We start from the raw sequence: 11242 nt of genomic DNA, 5'->3' as shown, positions 1-11242 counted from the left end.
TATTGCCATATCACAAAATATTAAGTCAAGATTCCAAAAATAATGAAACCTACCAAATGAAACAATATGATACTGATGGTTAAACCAGAAAGAGTAAAAAATAGAGAAAGAAAATTTTAGATCAATTTAATTAATGAATATGAATGCAAAAGTTCTAAATAAAATACTAGTTAAAAGGTTACAACAATATATTACAAAGATTATATATAATCATCAAATGTATTTATACTAGGAATGCAGGAATAGTTTAACATAAGGAAAACTATTAACATAATTGATTACATCAATAATGAAAGTAAAAAAATATCAATAAGTGCAGGAAAAGTTTTAGATCAACATTCACTTTTATTAAAAATAATTGAAAGTATTGGCATAAATGGATTTTTCCCTAAAGTAATAAAAAACTATCTAAAACCATCAGAAAGTAATATGTGTAATGGTAATAAGATAGAAGCCTTCCCAGTAAAATCAAGTATGAAACAATAATGCCTATTGTCACCAATTTTATTCAGTACTGTACTGGAAATCCTAACAAAAGCAATTAGAGAAGAAAAAGAAATAATAGGAATCAGAATAGGGAATGACATAAAAAAGTTATCTCCTTTCGCAGATTTTATGATGATATACTTGGAAAATCCCAAAGATTCACCTAAAAAGTTAGTTAAAGCAAAATAAATTTTAGCAAAATAGCAGGTTATAAAGTATATCCACAATAATCAGCATGCCTATATGTCACAAATGAAACACAAGAAGAAAAAAGTAAAAAATACTCCATTTAAAATAACTCTAGACAATGTAAAATGCCTGAATTTGTCGAAATAAACTGAGGAACTACATAAGCAAAATTTTTAAAATAACTTTTTAAACAAATAAAATCAGATTTAAGTAATTGGAGAAATAATAATTGTTCATGTGTAGACAGGGCAGATTTAATGAAAATGGCAATTTTAACCAAATTGCCATCCCAATTAAATTCTTTCTTTTTTTTATTAAATTAGGAAAAAAATAACCAAATGCACTTGGAAAAACAAAAAATAAAGAATACCAAAGAAAAATGGAAAAAAGGAAAGAAAGGAGGTTTAGCAGTACCAGATTCATAATGCAGTAATTATCAAAACCATCTGCTATTGCTAAGAAATAGATAAATCCATCAAATATAGTAAACATACAATTTGCAACAGCAAATAAATATAATAACCTTATATTTGACAAGTTTATAGACTTAAGCTTTGGGGATGATAATTCATTATTTGGTTAAAATTATTGGGAACACTGGAAAGCAGTATGGCAGAAACTGGGCATAGTTTGATATCCTACATCATTTGCCAAGATAAGGTCAAAATGGATACATGACCTAAAGATATAAGGAAATTTAACAAAAAAATTAGAAGAATATGGAACATACTTCGTATCAGAATTATGATTAAGTGAGCAATTTATTGATAAATAAAAGATAGAGAACAAAGTTAGGTGTAAAATGAATAATTTAGATTGCATTACCTTTAAAAGGGTCTGTACTATTAAAACAAATGTCTCCAAGGTCAGAAGGAAAGCAGAAAATTTGGGGGAAATTTTTATAGGTAGTTGATCAGACAAAGGACTCATATCTAAAAAATATAAATAACTGTGAAGTCTCTAATAATATGTATCATTTCTCAATTGATAAGTGGTCAATGGATATGAACAGGCAGTTTTCCAATGAAGAAACCAAAACAATTTAGAATCATTTGTAAATGATTTTTGATTAGAGAAATGCAAATTAAAACAATCTTGAAATAGCATTTTATAGCTACCAGACTGGACAAAATGATAGAAGAGTAAAATAGCAAATGCTGAAGAGGATGTGGAAAAATTCATTTTTGGTGGAAATGTAAACTGATCCAACCATTTTGGGGAGCAATCTGAAATTCTACAAAAAGCACTATTAAAATACCTATACCCTTTGATCTAGTAATACCACTAATTCATCTATTTCCAAAAATGAATAGGGAAAAAAAGGATAAGAATCTACATAATCTAAAATATTGCAGCTCTCTTTGAAGAGGCAAAGAACAGGAAATTGTAGTACTACCCATCAATTGGGGAATGGCTGAACAAATTATGATATATGATTGTGATGAAATATTACTATGCTATAAGAAATGATGAACTCGAGGTTCCACCTCACACCTCTCAGACTGACCAATATGACCAGAAAGGACAATGATCAATGTTGGAAGGGATGCAGGAAATCTGGGACACTAATACATTGTTGTTGGAGCTGTGAACTCATTCAATTTCTGGAGAGCAATCTGGAATTATCCCCAAAGGACAAAAAAAAAAGTGCATACTCTTTGATCTGGCAATACCACTACTGGGTCTATACCCTGAAGAGATCATGAAAAAAAGTAAAAATATCACTTGTACAAAAATATTCATAGCAGCCCTGTTTGTGGTGGCGAAGAATTGGTAGTTGAGTGAATGTCCTTCAATTGGGGCATGGCTGAACAAATTGTGGTATATGTATGTGATGGAACACTATTGTCTATTAGAAACCAGGAGGGACAGGAATTCAGAGAAGCCTGGAAGGATTCACATGAACAAATGCTGAGAGAGATGAGCAGAACCAGAAGAACACTGTTCATACTAATAGCAACATGGTGGTGATGATCAATATTAATGGATTTGCTCATTTCATCAGTGCAACCATCAGGGACAATTTTAGGGTATCTGTGATGGAGAATGCCATCTGTATCCAAAGGAAGAATTGTGGAGTTTTAAACAAAGACCAAAGACTATTATCTTTAATTTTTTAAAAAAGGTATCTTATTATGTAATTTTGCTATCTCTTATATTTTATTTTTTCCTTAAGGATATGCTTTCTTTCTCAACCCATTCAATTTTTATCGATGTATAGCATGGAAACAATGTAAAGACTATCAGACTGCCTTCTGTAGGGGGTGGGGGAGGGATTTGGGATGGGGGAGAAATTATAAAATTCAGAAACAATTTTAAAAATTCAACTTAAAAAAGAAAAAAATGATGAGCTCAACAATTTTAGGAAAAATATGGAAACACTTGCATAAAATAAGAAGTGTGAAATGAGGAGTAACAAGAGAACTTTTATACTGTGACAACAATAAAAATTTTTAAGAATGACTTTGAAGGGGCGGTTAGGTGGCGCAGTGGATAGAGCACTGCCCCTGGAGTCAGGAGGCCTGATTTCAATTAAGGCCTCAGACACCTAACTTTTGTGGCCTTGGGCAAGCCACTTAACCCCATTGGGTTGCAAAAACCTAAAAAAACAAAACAAAACAAAACAAAAATAACTTTGAGTTGAATAAGTTATTTGGCTATTTTAAGGACACAAATTAACTATAAAGACCATATGAACAAAGATGTTATTTGAATCCAGAGAAAGAATTGAAAAATAGAAATGCATACAGAGCAAGTTTACACACACACACACACACACACACAGACACACCCCTATTTATGTCTAATGGTTGCCATCTCTAAATTGGGGGGGGGTAAGGAAAGAAAAAAAGAGAAAAAAGAAATTTACATGTTAATTTTGCTGTGTATTTGAAAAGAATGACAAGTTGTGTATTTCAGATTTGTAATTTCAAGTACAATAATTTTTATTGTACAGTGTTGTGATAATGCTTGTTTTATTCCATAAATTAAAATTTAAAAATGAAGGAAAAAATGAAGCCTATTCAATCATTTTTCTCTCACTAAACATGTTATTAAAAGTAGGTTCATTTAGTGAAAGCAAAGAAAGATTTCCATACCTTTAATAAATGAAATATTAAACCATTTTAAAAGTTGTTTATTGCATCTTTATTGTATCCAATAGAATTTATAAAATTGCATCCTTTTGTTGATGTTCTATATTGTACAAAATACTATAATAACAGAAGCACCTGCATCTAATTTATAAAGCTACAATTATGGAGACTGGATGCACAAAAATGTTTTATTGATAAGAATGTGTGATCACAAAAATTTGGAGACCACAAGCATTGCCGATGAACCCTAATGGGATCCACAAACTTGAACTTGACTCTGAGGCACCACTGGTATAACATATTAACAAGATTAGTCAGAACAAAGATCTGTGGAACTTGACTGTTTACAAAATAAATTCCCAAACAATGTCAACAAACTTTAAATTGATTCACGTTTATAAGTCTTCTCTCATGAAGCAAAGGTTTACTGAACTTAATCAAGTTGAAACCATTTATTCAATGTTTTTTTAACCCCTCCAAAGCATGTTCCCATTTCATAGATGAGAACACTAGGGCCAAGAAAAAGAAAATGACTTATCCCTCTCTTCACATAACATGTATAATGTTCTCCTGAAATTGCTCACTTAATTCAGCATCAGTTCATGCAAGTCTTTCCAGACTTTTTTGAAGTCCATCTGTTCATGATTTCTTATGGAATAATAGAACTTGATCACATTCATAAACCAAAATTTGTTCAATCATTCCCAAATATTGTAGATCCCCTTCAATTTCCAATTCTTTGTCACTGCAAAATGAGCTGCTATAAATATTTTTGTAGATGTGGGTCTTTTCCTCTCAAAATATTTCTTAAAACAATATTGCTCTTGCTATATACAACATTCTCTTGGTTCTGCTCACTTTGCTCTTCGCCATTCCTGCAATTCTAAGATCATTGAATTAATCATTTTTATAGCATAATGGAATTCCGTCACAATCATATACCACAACTTGTTCAGCCATTCCCAAACTGATAGATTCTTGTAGTTTCCAATTCTTGCCACCACAAGGAGAGCTGCTTAAGCATCCCCTTCTCTTTTAAAGTTATAACTACTATTTGTGAATTTCCATCTATCTTACTTTTACTATTTCCTTTCTCAGTCTCATTTTTTTACCCAATCTCTTTTACCTTATCTTCTCCCCCATCCTATCTACCCACCCCACCAAAAGTCCCACTCCCATCCTCTCCCCTACCCTCCCAAATCCCAATCTTTCCACCCCTCTAACAATCCCTCCCCTTCCCTGTCCCCCAGTTTCCTTGCCTGCCTATAAATGCAGAAGATTTCTACACTCTTCCAGAAATGTACATGATGTTTCCTCTTCAACTCAGAAAAGATTAAGGCTCCAACATTATCAGCCCTCCTTTTCCTACCCAATTTTATCTTTCAGAATCACCACATTATACAAAAATGTTCTTGCTCTCTATGATACTACACTCACTGGACATGTGCTCCCTCATTCCCACACCCAACCACAGACCTGGATCACTTCTCATCAGCATCATCAGGGCTGGCTTCCTGAAATGGGGGGTGGGGGTGGGAGAGGTAGGAAACTAAGGTGGGGGGAATGGGATCCTTCATTCTTCCCCCCACTCAGCCTCTGGTGTTTCTTAGATGAAAACTGGTGAAGTGAAAGTTCCTGCTAATTATCCTTAGGCCAAGACTGATTTCACCCCAGGGTCTGCAGTTTTGGCACAGTGGATAGGCCTTGGAATCAGGAGGATGAGAGTTCGAATCTAGTCTCTGACTTACTAGCTTTTTAGCTGAGTGATCTTGGGCAAGTCACTTAACCCTGACCATCTCTCATCCAGGGCCATCTCCAGTCACCTGTTTCATATCTGGCCACTGGACTCAGATGACTCTGGAGGAGAGAGTGAGTCTGGTAACTTAGCACAACCCCCCCCCCCCCCAAATCCTATACATGTGCTTGTCATGGCATCATCTCTCTGATGTTGTGGTCTTTTTTGAAATAAGGACAAGCATTATTATACTGGAGAACGTGTCTCCACTTCACTCAGGTCAAAGCCCAACCTCTGGAAGCCTTGTCCTTTCTGAGGTTCTCATAAGTTGTCTTAGGAGGACAACTCCTTTGTCACTTTATTTTTTGTTGTTTTAGTTTTGTGGTGATTTTCTGTCTTTTCTGGAGGAAATCTGGAGAACCTGGAAATTTCTGACTTACTCCAGCATCTTTCCAGAATGTCCCTGGTTTTTATTTCTTGATGTCTTATAGAGTCATTAACTTACACTTGCCCAATTTTGACTTCAAAATTTTTTTTTCAGTGTGCTTTTGTACTTTTTTATTCATTTGATAGATTCTGCTGCTTCAGAAGTGCTTTTCTTTAGAGAATTTTTGTGCCTTTATTTTTCTCAGTTGGCCAATTCTGTTTTTAAAAATGTTATTTTCTTCAGTATTTTATATGCCTCTTTTACCAGATACTTAATTCTCTTTTCATCATTTTCTTGAGTTACACTATTTTCTTTTCCCCTATCACTCATAGCTTTCTTGAATCCTTTCAGGAATTCTTGATGAACTTGGGAAGGCTTTGTGTATCGTTTTCACATTGTCTTCTTCCGAGTTTGCCTTGGCTTTCCTTGCCCCAATGGTACTTTACTGTAGTCAAAGTCTTTTTTTTTTTGTACTTTGCTAATTTTTTCAAACAATTCTTTTGACTTTGAACTTTATGTGAAAGTTGATCTCTGTTCACCTGGGGGTGGGGAAGTACTGTCCCAATCTTCAGGCTTTTTCTTGCTGTTGTTTTCAGAGCTAGTTTGGGAAACTGGCCAAGTTTTGGGTGCTCCCAAGGTTGTGTGATTTGGGGAGAATTATGTTAATGGATCTTGAGGTATGCATTCTGGTCTTTTCCCAGGAAGGGTCCCCAGTTCCCCTGTAGCTGCAGGCACTGTGTTCTTCTCTGCCTTCTAATTTTGACCCAGATCTCTGCTCCCTTAAGACCAACTATAAATATGCCTTTCTGTCCTGGAATTGTTTCCCCAGAAAGGCTAAGACCTAAAGCTGCTGTTACCACAGCCTATTGAGGCTGCTCCAAAGTCTGTTGGACCAGTCCAGACTCCATTCCAGTGTCACAGGCTTCTTCCCAGATTCTAAGTTTTCTGATTCTGGGGGCAACTATCTCATCTTGACTTTTTTGTTTACTATGATGCACCAAAATTTGATTTGAAGTATTATTTTAAAGTTGTTTGGAGGAAATTGTTGGAAGAATTCAGTTGAATTGCTGCTTCTAATTCACCATCTTGAGTCTTTCTACTTAATTAATGTCTCTTTAAGTTTTCTATTAGACAACCCAACATTTTAGTTATTATTGTAAAAGAAAAAAAGCATATTTAATGTTTTATCAAGTGTAGACTGACATCTAGCTGAGAAGAAGAATCAACTTCATAAATATAGAGTCAAAAGGAATTGTAAAGGTCACCTAGTACACCCCTAGGCTCTCCAAAAATGTGTTCAACACACATTTTACAGACAAATAAACTGGGGCCCATAGAGTTAAAAATCACTTAATCCTTGCAAAACAAGTTGGGAAATAGAATCTACATCATTATGATTCCAAAGACCAGAATTCTTTCCAGTTTACTGCGATAGGAATGGAAGGAAAGGAGAAGATGGAAAAGGAAGATGGGAAGGTAGAGAGCTGTAGATGCTCCCAGGGTCCTAGTCATCCATGACCTGGGCCAGCCTCTTATAAACAGCAGGGCTACAGCAAAATATTTTGAGCATCTCCCTTTCCCAAATCTTGTCACTCTCCCCAAAGTATCCTCAAGAATTCCCCATTGGTTCCACTATGAACTTTTCTTCCAGTAAGACCTCTCCATCCTTAAATACACTCATGAGATTTAGTGTTAGAAGGAACATATTACATTTTTTACAAAGAAATAAAATGAGGTCCAGAGAAGTTGCACACCATGATATTGGAGGAACTGGGGAGATGCTAGTTAACCTCCCACTATACCAACTAGTAGTACTACTATTGTGAGCAAGGAATATACAACACATACAGACTTAGAAGTATGTAGTTTTGAGAATGTTTGAGGGGGTGAGTTACCTTTTTCCACTGTTTTTAACTTCCATGAGTGTGGGTAGAAGCTTTTCTCTTTACAAAGTGATTTTTAATTTTGTGAGGACATGCTTTTCCCTAGGGATATTTGACAAAAGGTTCATTAAATGGATTGTTTATCTAAACAGACCCTCCAGGTTTGAGTAATCCCTGGTACCAGATTAGGACAGATTACAGAGCTAGAAAATGGAAAGGCTATCATTCAAATCCTTGTCCTCAACCTTCAAATCCATTGCTTAGTACTCTACTGTCCTTGTTTAATCCATCAAACTCCTTCTACTGAAGCATGAGTCTACTGAGAAAGAGGATGAAAATTTAGTGACCGATGAGGTCTTTTTTTTTAATTAAAGATTTTATTTGAGTTTTTGAGTTTTACAATTTTTCCCCCAATCTTACTTCCTTCCCAACTGTTGAGGGCTTAATGAATTTCTATTCTCTTTTCCTTTGGGATTTGTACTGAGATAAGGATAATACCTTAAACTCCAATCACCAAGGGAGAAATTGTTCTTGCAGGCAAAGTGTGAATGATGGAATTTCAGGCCCTTGGTTAGTACAGCCCTACCAAGTTAGTGGCCACCAGAGCATTAAACAAAGAAGACCAGAATGTTATTACACCACATGGAATCATATTCCCAGGTCACTCAGGGAAGAGTGAGTCCTCTTTGATGAAGTGAGCCTTTTATAGTCATGGGAAAGGCCATTTCTGCCTCTGCTTTGTCCTGTGCCTTAACTTTATAGAAGAGATTAATTATATGGAGTTAGATCAGAAAGCAATGTTGGGCTGTGCTTAGTGTTCTCAGAAGCCTGAGATCAGACAAAGGTAGAATAACTAGAAGAGGTCAAGAAACGTGGGGTTGGGGTAAGTGAGACAAAATTGAATTTCTTTTCTTGTTTACCTTTTGGGCTCCTGCCAAATGGCCTTGGGAAGGAGCAAGAACACATAGATGAGTCCTAGTGGACAGTGTCAAACCTATACAAAAATTAGGTCAGTGACGTAAGTAGTAAAGATAGGTATCTAGTAAGGGTCAAAGAATTGCAGTCCAGAACAGGGCTATGACATACTCAGTAAAGTTCAGTGAAGGCATTACAAACAAAAGTTGTATACACGGAAAAGAGGCAGCTAAGGAAAGAGATAAAACATCAGATATATCACATTATTTCTTGCAGAGTGATAGAACATTTGTAGAAAATCCACAGGATCAAATTAGGTTGCTTCCAGACAACAAAGACAGACTGCTAACTGTTCCCCTAGCCAGAGTAGAGTGATGATGGCATTCTGGGCTTCTGTGTTTATAGTCCTGATGACCATTATCCTGGTAGGGAAGAGTCAGAGAGCCCCCTCTGGACAAAGACCTCATTCTCTGGGCCATGACAGGGACTTCTATTAAGGATGCCTCCAATTTCCTGAAGGGGATGCAAGAACACCATGGAGACATCTTTACTGTTCAGCTTGCTACCAATACATCACTTATGTCCTGGATCCCTTATTTTTTGATGTCATTCTGAAGGAGAGAAGAAGCAAATTGGACTTTTCCAAGATAGTATCTGAAATATAATAAACAATTCAAAGCACTTGATGAGTACTCAATTAGTTGGTTTGACCCAAGCCATGATGGATAACCTAAATGTCATGATACTAGAACCTGATGCTGATATGAGACCAGGATCCCAGGAGTGGAAGCAGGAAGGGCTATTTCAATACTGTCACAGTATTGTCTTTAGAGCAGGCCGTGTACATAACCTCCTGCAATCCCAGGAAGTCTTTGAGGAGTTCAGGAAATTTGACATGCTCTTTCCCCAGGTATTTCATTCTATGTTCCTGCCCAAGGAGAAGCAAGAAATGAGGAGGCGGAAACATTTCTTCTGGAAAATTCTCCCTGCAAGGCAGAAGCTGGAGAAGGATAATGTGAGTAGATGGATCCATTCCATTTAGCAGCAGCTGGTTGATGTGGGAATGTCTGAGGGGGGACAGAGCCAGTTTGATTTGGTACTGCTTTGGACTTTCCAGAGCAATAGAGGTGTGTGTATTTCTGAACCCTCCTCTGCCTCCTAAAGAACCCAAAGGTACTGAAAGCCATGAAAAGGGGGTAGAAAGAGTCTCAGGAAAAAGGGGCAGGAGATGAGACCAGGTGGTCATCCATGTTCACTATAGTATACTGCAACAGACCCTAGTGCTGGACAGTGTCATCGAGGAGACATTAGGCAGGTTGATGAACCCTTTCCTGATCAAGGCTGTCATGGAGGACATGATCCTGAAAATGTATGGTGGTGAAGAGTATGCCATCCACTAGGGAGATGAAGTTTTCATCTTCCTCATATTTTCCTCATTGTGGATCCAGAAATCTACCCAGATCCCACTACATTCAAATAGGATTGTTTCCTGAAACCTGATGGCAGCAAAAAGGTAGCTTTCACCATCAAGGGAAAAAAAGATCAAATCACAGATGTTGCCATGGTGTACTGGCCCCACCATGTGTCCTGGGAAGTTCTTCGTCTTCAGTATCATGAAGATGTTTGTATTCTTGATGGTCACACATTATGACATAGACTTGGTTGATCAGGGGGTGAAGATCCCTTGAATAAATATGAAGCAATTTGGGATTGGTGCTATACAGTCAATATATGAAGTCCAAGTTATGATATTGAATATGCTTCTAACTTAAAGGTGAAAATTTTTGCACAAGCTTAAGGATGCAGTGGGGTAAAAGGCACTCTCTTCCCTTTCTAACCACCCATTCATTCCCTAGAATCTCCTCTCTTATAACTTGATTTTGCCCTCACCACCTGATTCAATTGCTCTCCAATGCCTTTCCCAATCAACCCATCCAATTTTCTTTTCTTCAAACTCTAACTCCTCTGTAGCTTTGATAATATAGATTATGCCTACCTTTTAAAGACTCTCTTCTCTCTGGGCTGCCTCTCTGACTCTTCCTTAATCTCTTTGACTGATTCCCTTCCTCTTGATGGGTAAAAATTCACTTGAATAATAAAGACAAAAAAAACCTTGCAAATAATTGGGGTTGTCCCATGATGTAATGGGCTGCATTGGAAACATGGAAACCCCTGGTTGGTGAGGCAGTAACACTAAAGATCACCAATCAAAGATATAAAAACTCCTTTTAAGAGATGTTGTGTAGGGCATACCTGTTCAAGTACAAGTCAGACTTGATGACTTCTGAGGTCCCTTCAAGACTGAGGTCCTAGGAGGGGATAGTGATTTGTAGGGCATCTTGGTTTCTGTGATCTGCTCCCTTCCTCTGACTGTTTCTTCTAGGCTCATTCTCTTTCTCCTGCCCCTGAGCTCCCAGTATTCTTTCCTTGAACATCCTCTATTCTTTCTCTTCACACCTCCTTTGGTAATCTCTTTCACTCCTAGACTACAGTTGGAACCTTTATTTACATC

The 11242-nt window shown here is 36.7% G+C and overlaps 1 pseudogene; it reads left to right on the top strand.

Annotated features, from left to right (window-relative positions):
* The first annotated feature begins 9207 nt into the window (after positions 1-9207).
* On the top strand, positions 9208-10161 carry LOC141496519 (5-beta-cholestane-3-alpha,7-alpha-diol 12-alpha-hydroxylase-like; annotated as a pseudogene).
* The last annotated feature ends 1081 nt before the right edge of the window (positions 10162-11242 follow it).

Source organism: Macrotis lagotis, chromosome 8 (genome assembly GCF_037893015.1).
Source record: "Macrotis lagotis isolate mMagLag1 chromosome 8, bilby.v1.9.chrom.fasta, whole genome shotgun sequence".
In the NCBI taxonomy this organism is placed as follows: domain Eukaryota; kingdom Metazoa; phylum Chordata; class Mammalia; order Peramelemorphia; family Peramelidae; genus Macrotis; species Macrotis lagotis.
Note: the sequence above shows the minus strand (reverse complement) of the source record. Positions and strands in the feature narration are given on the sequence as shown.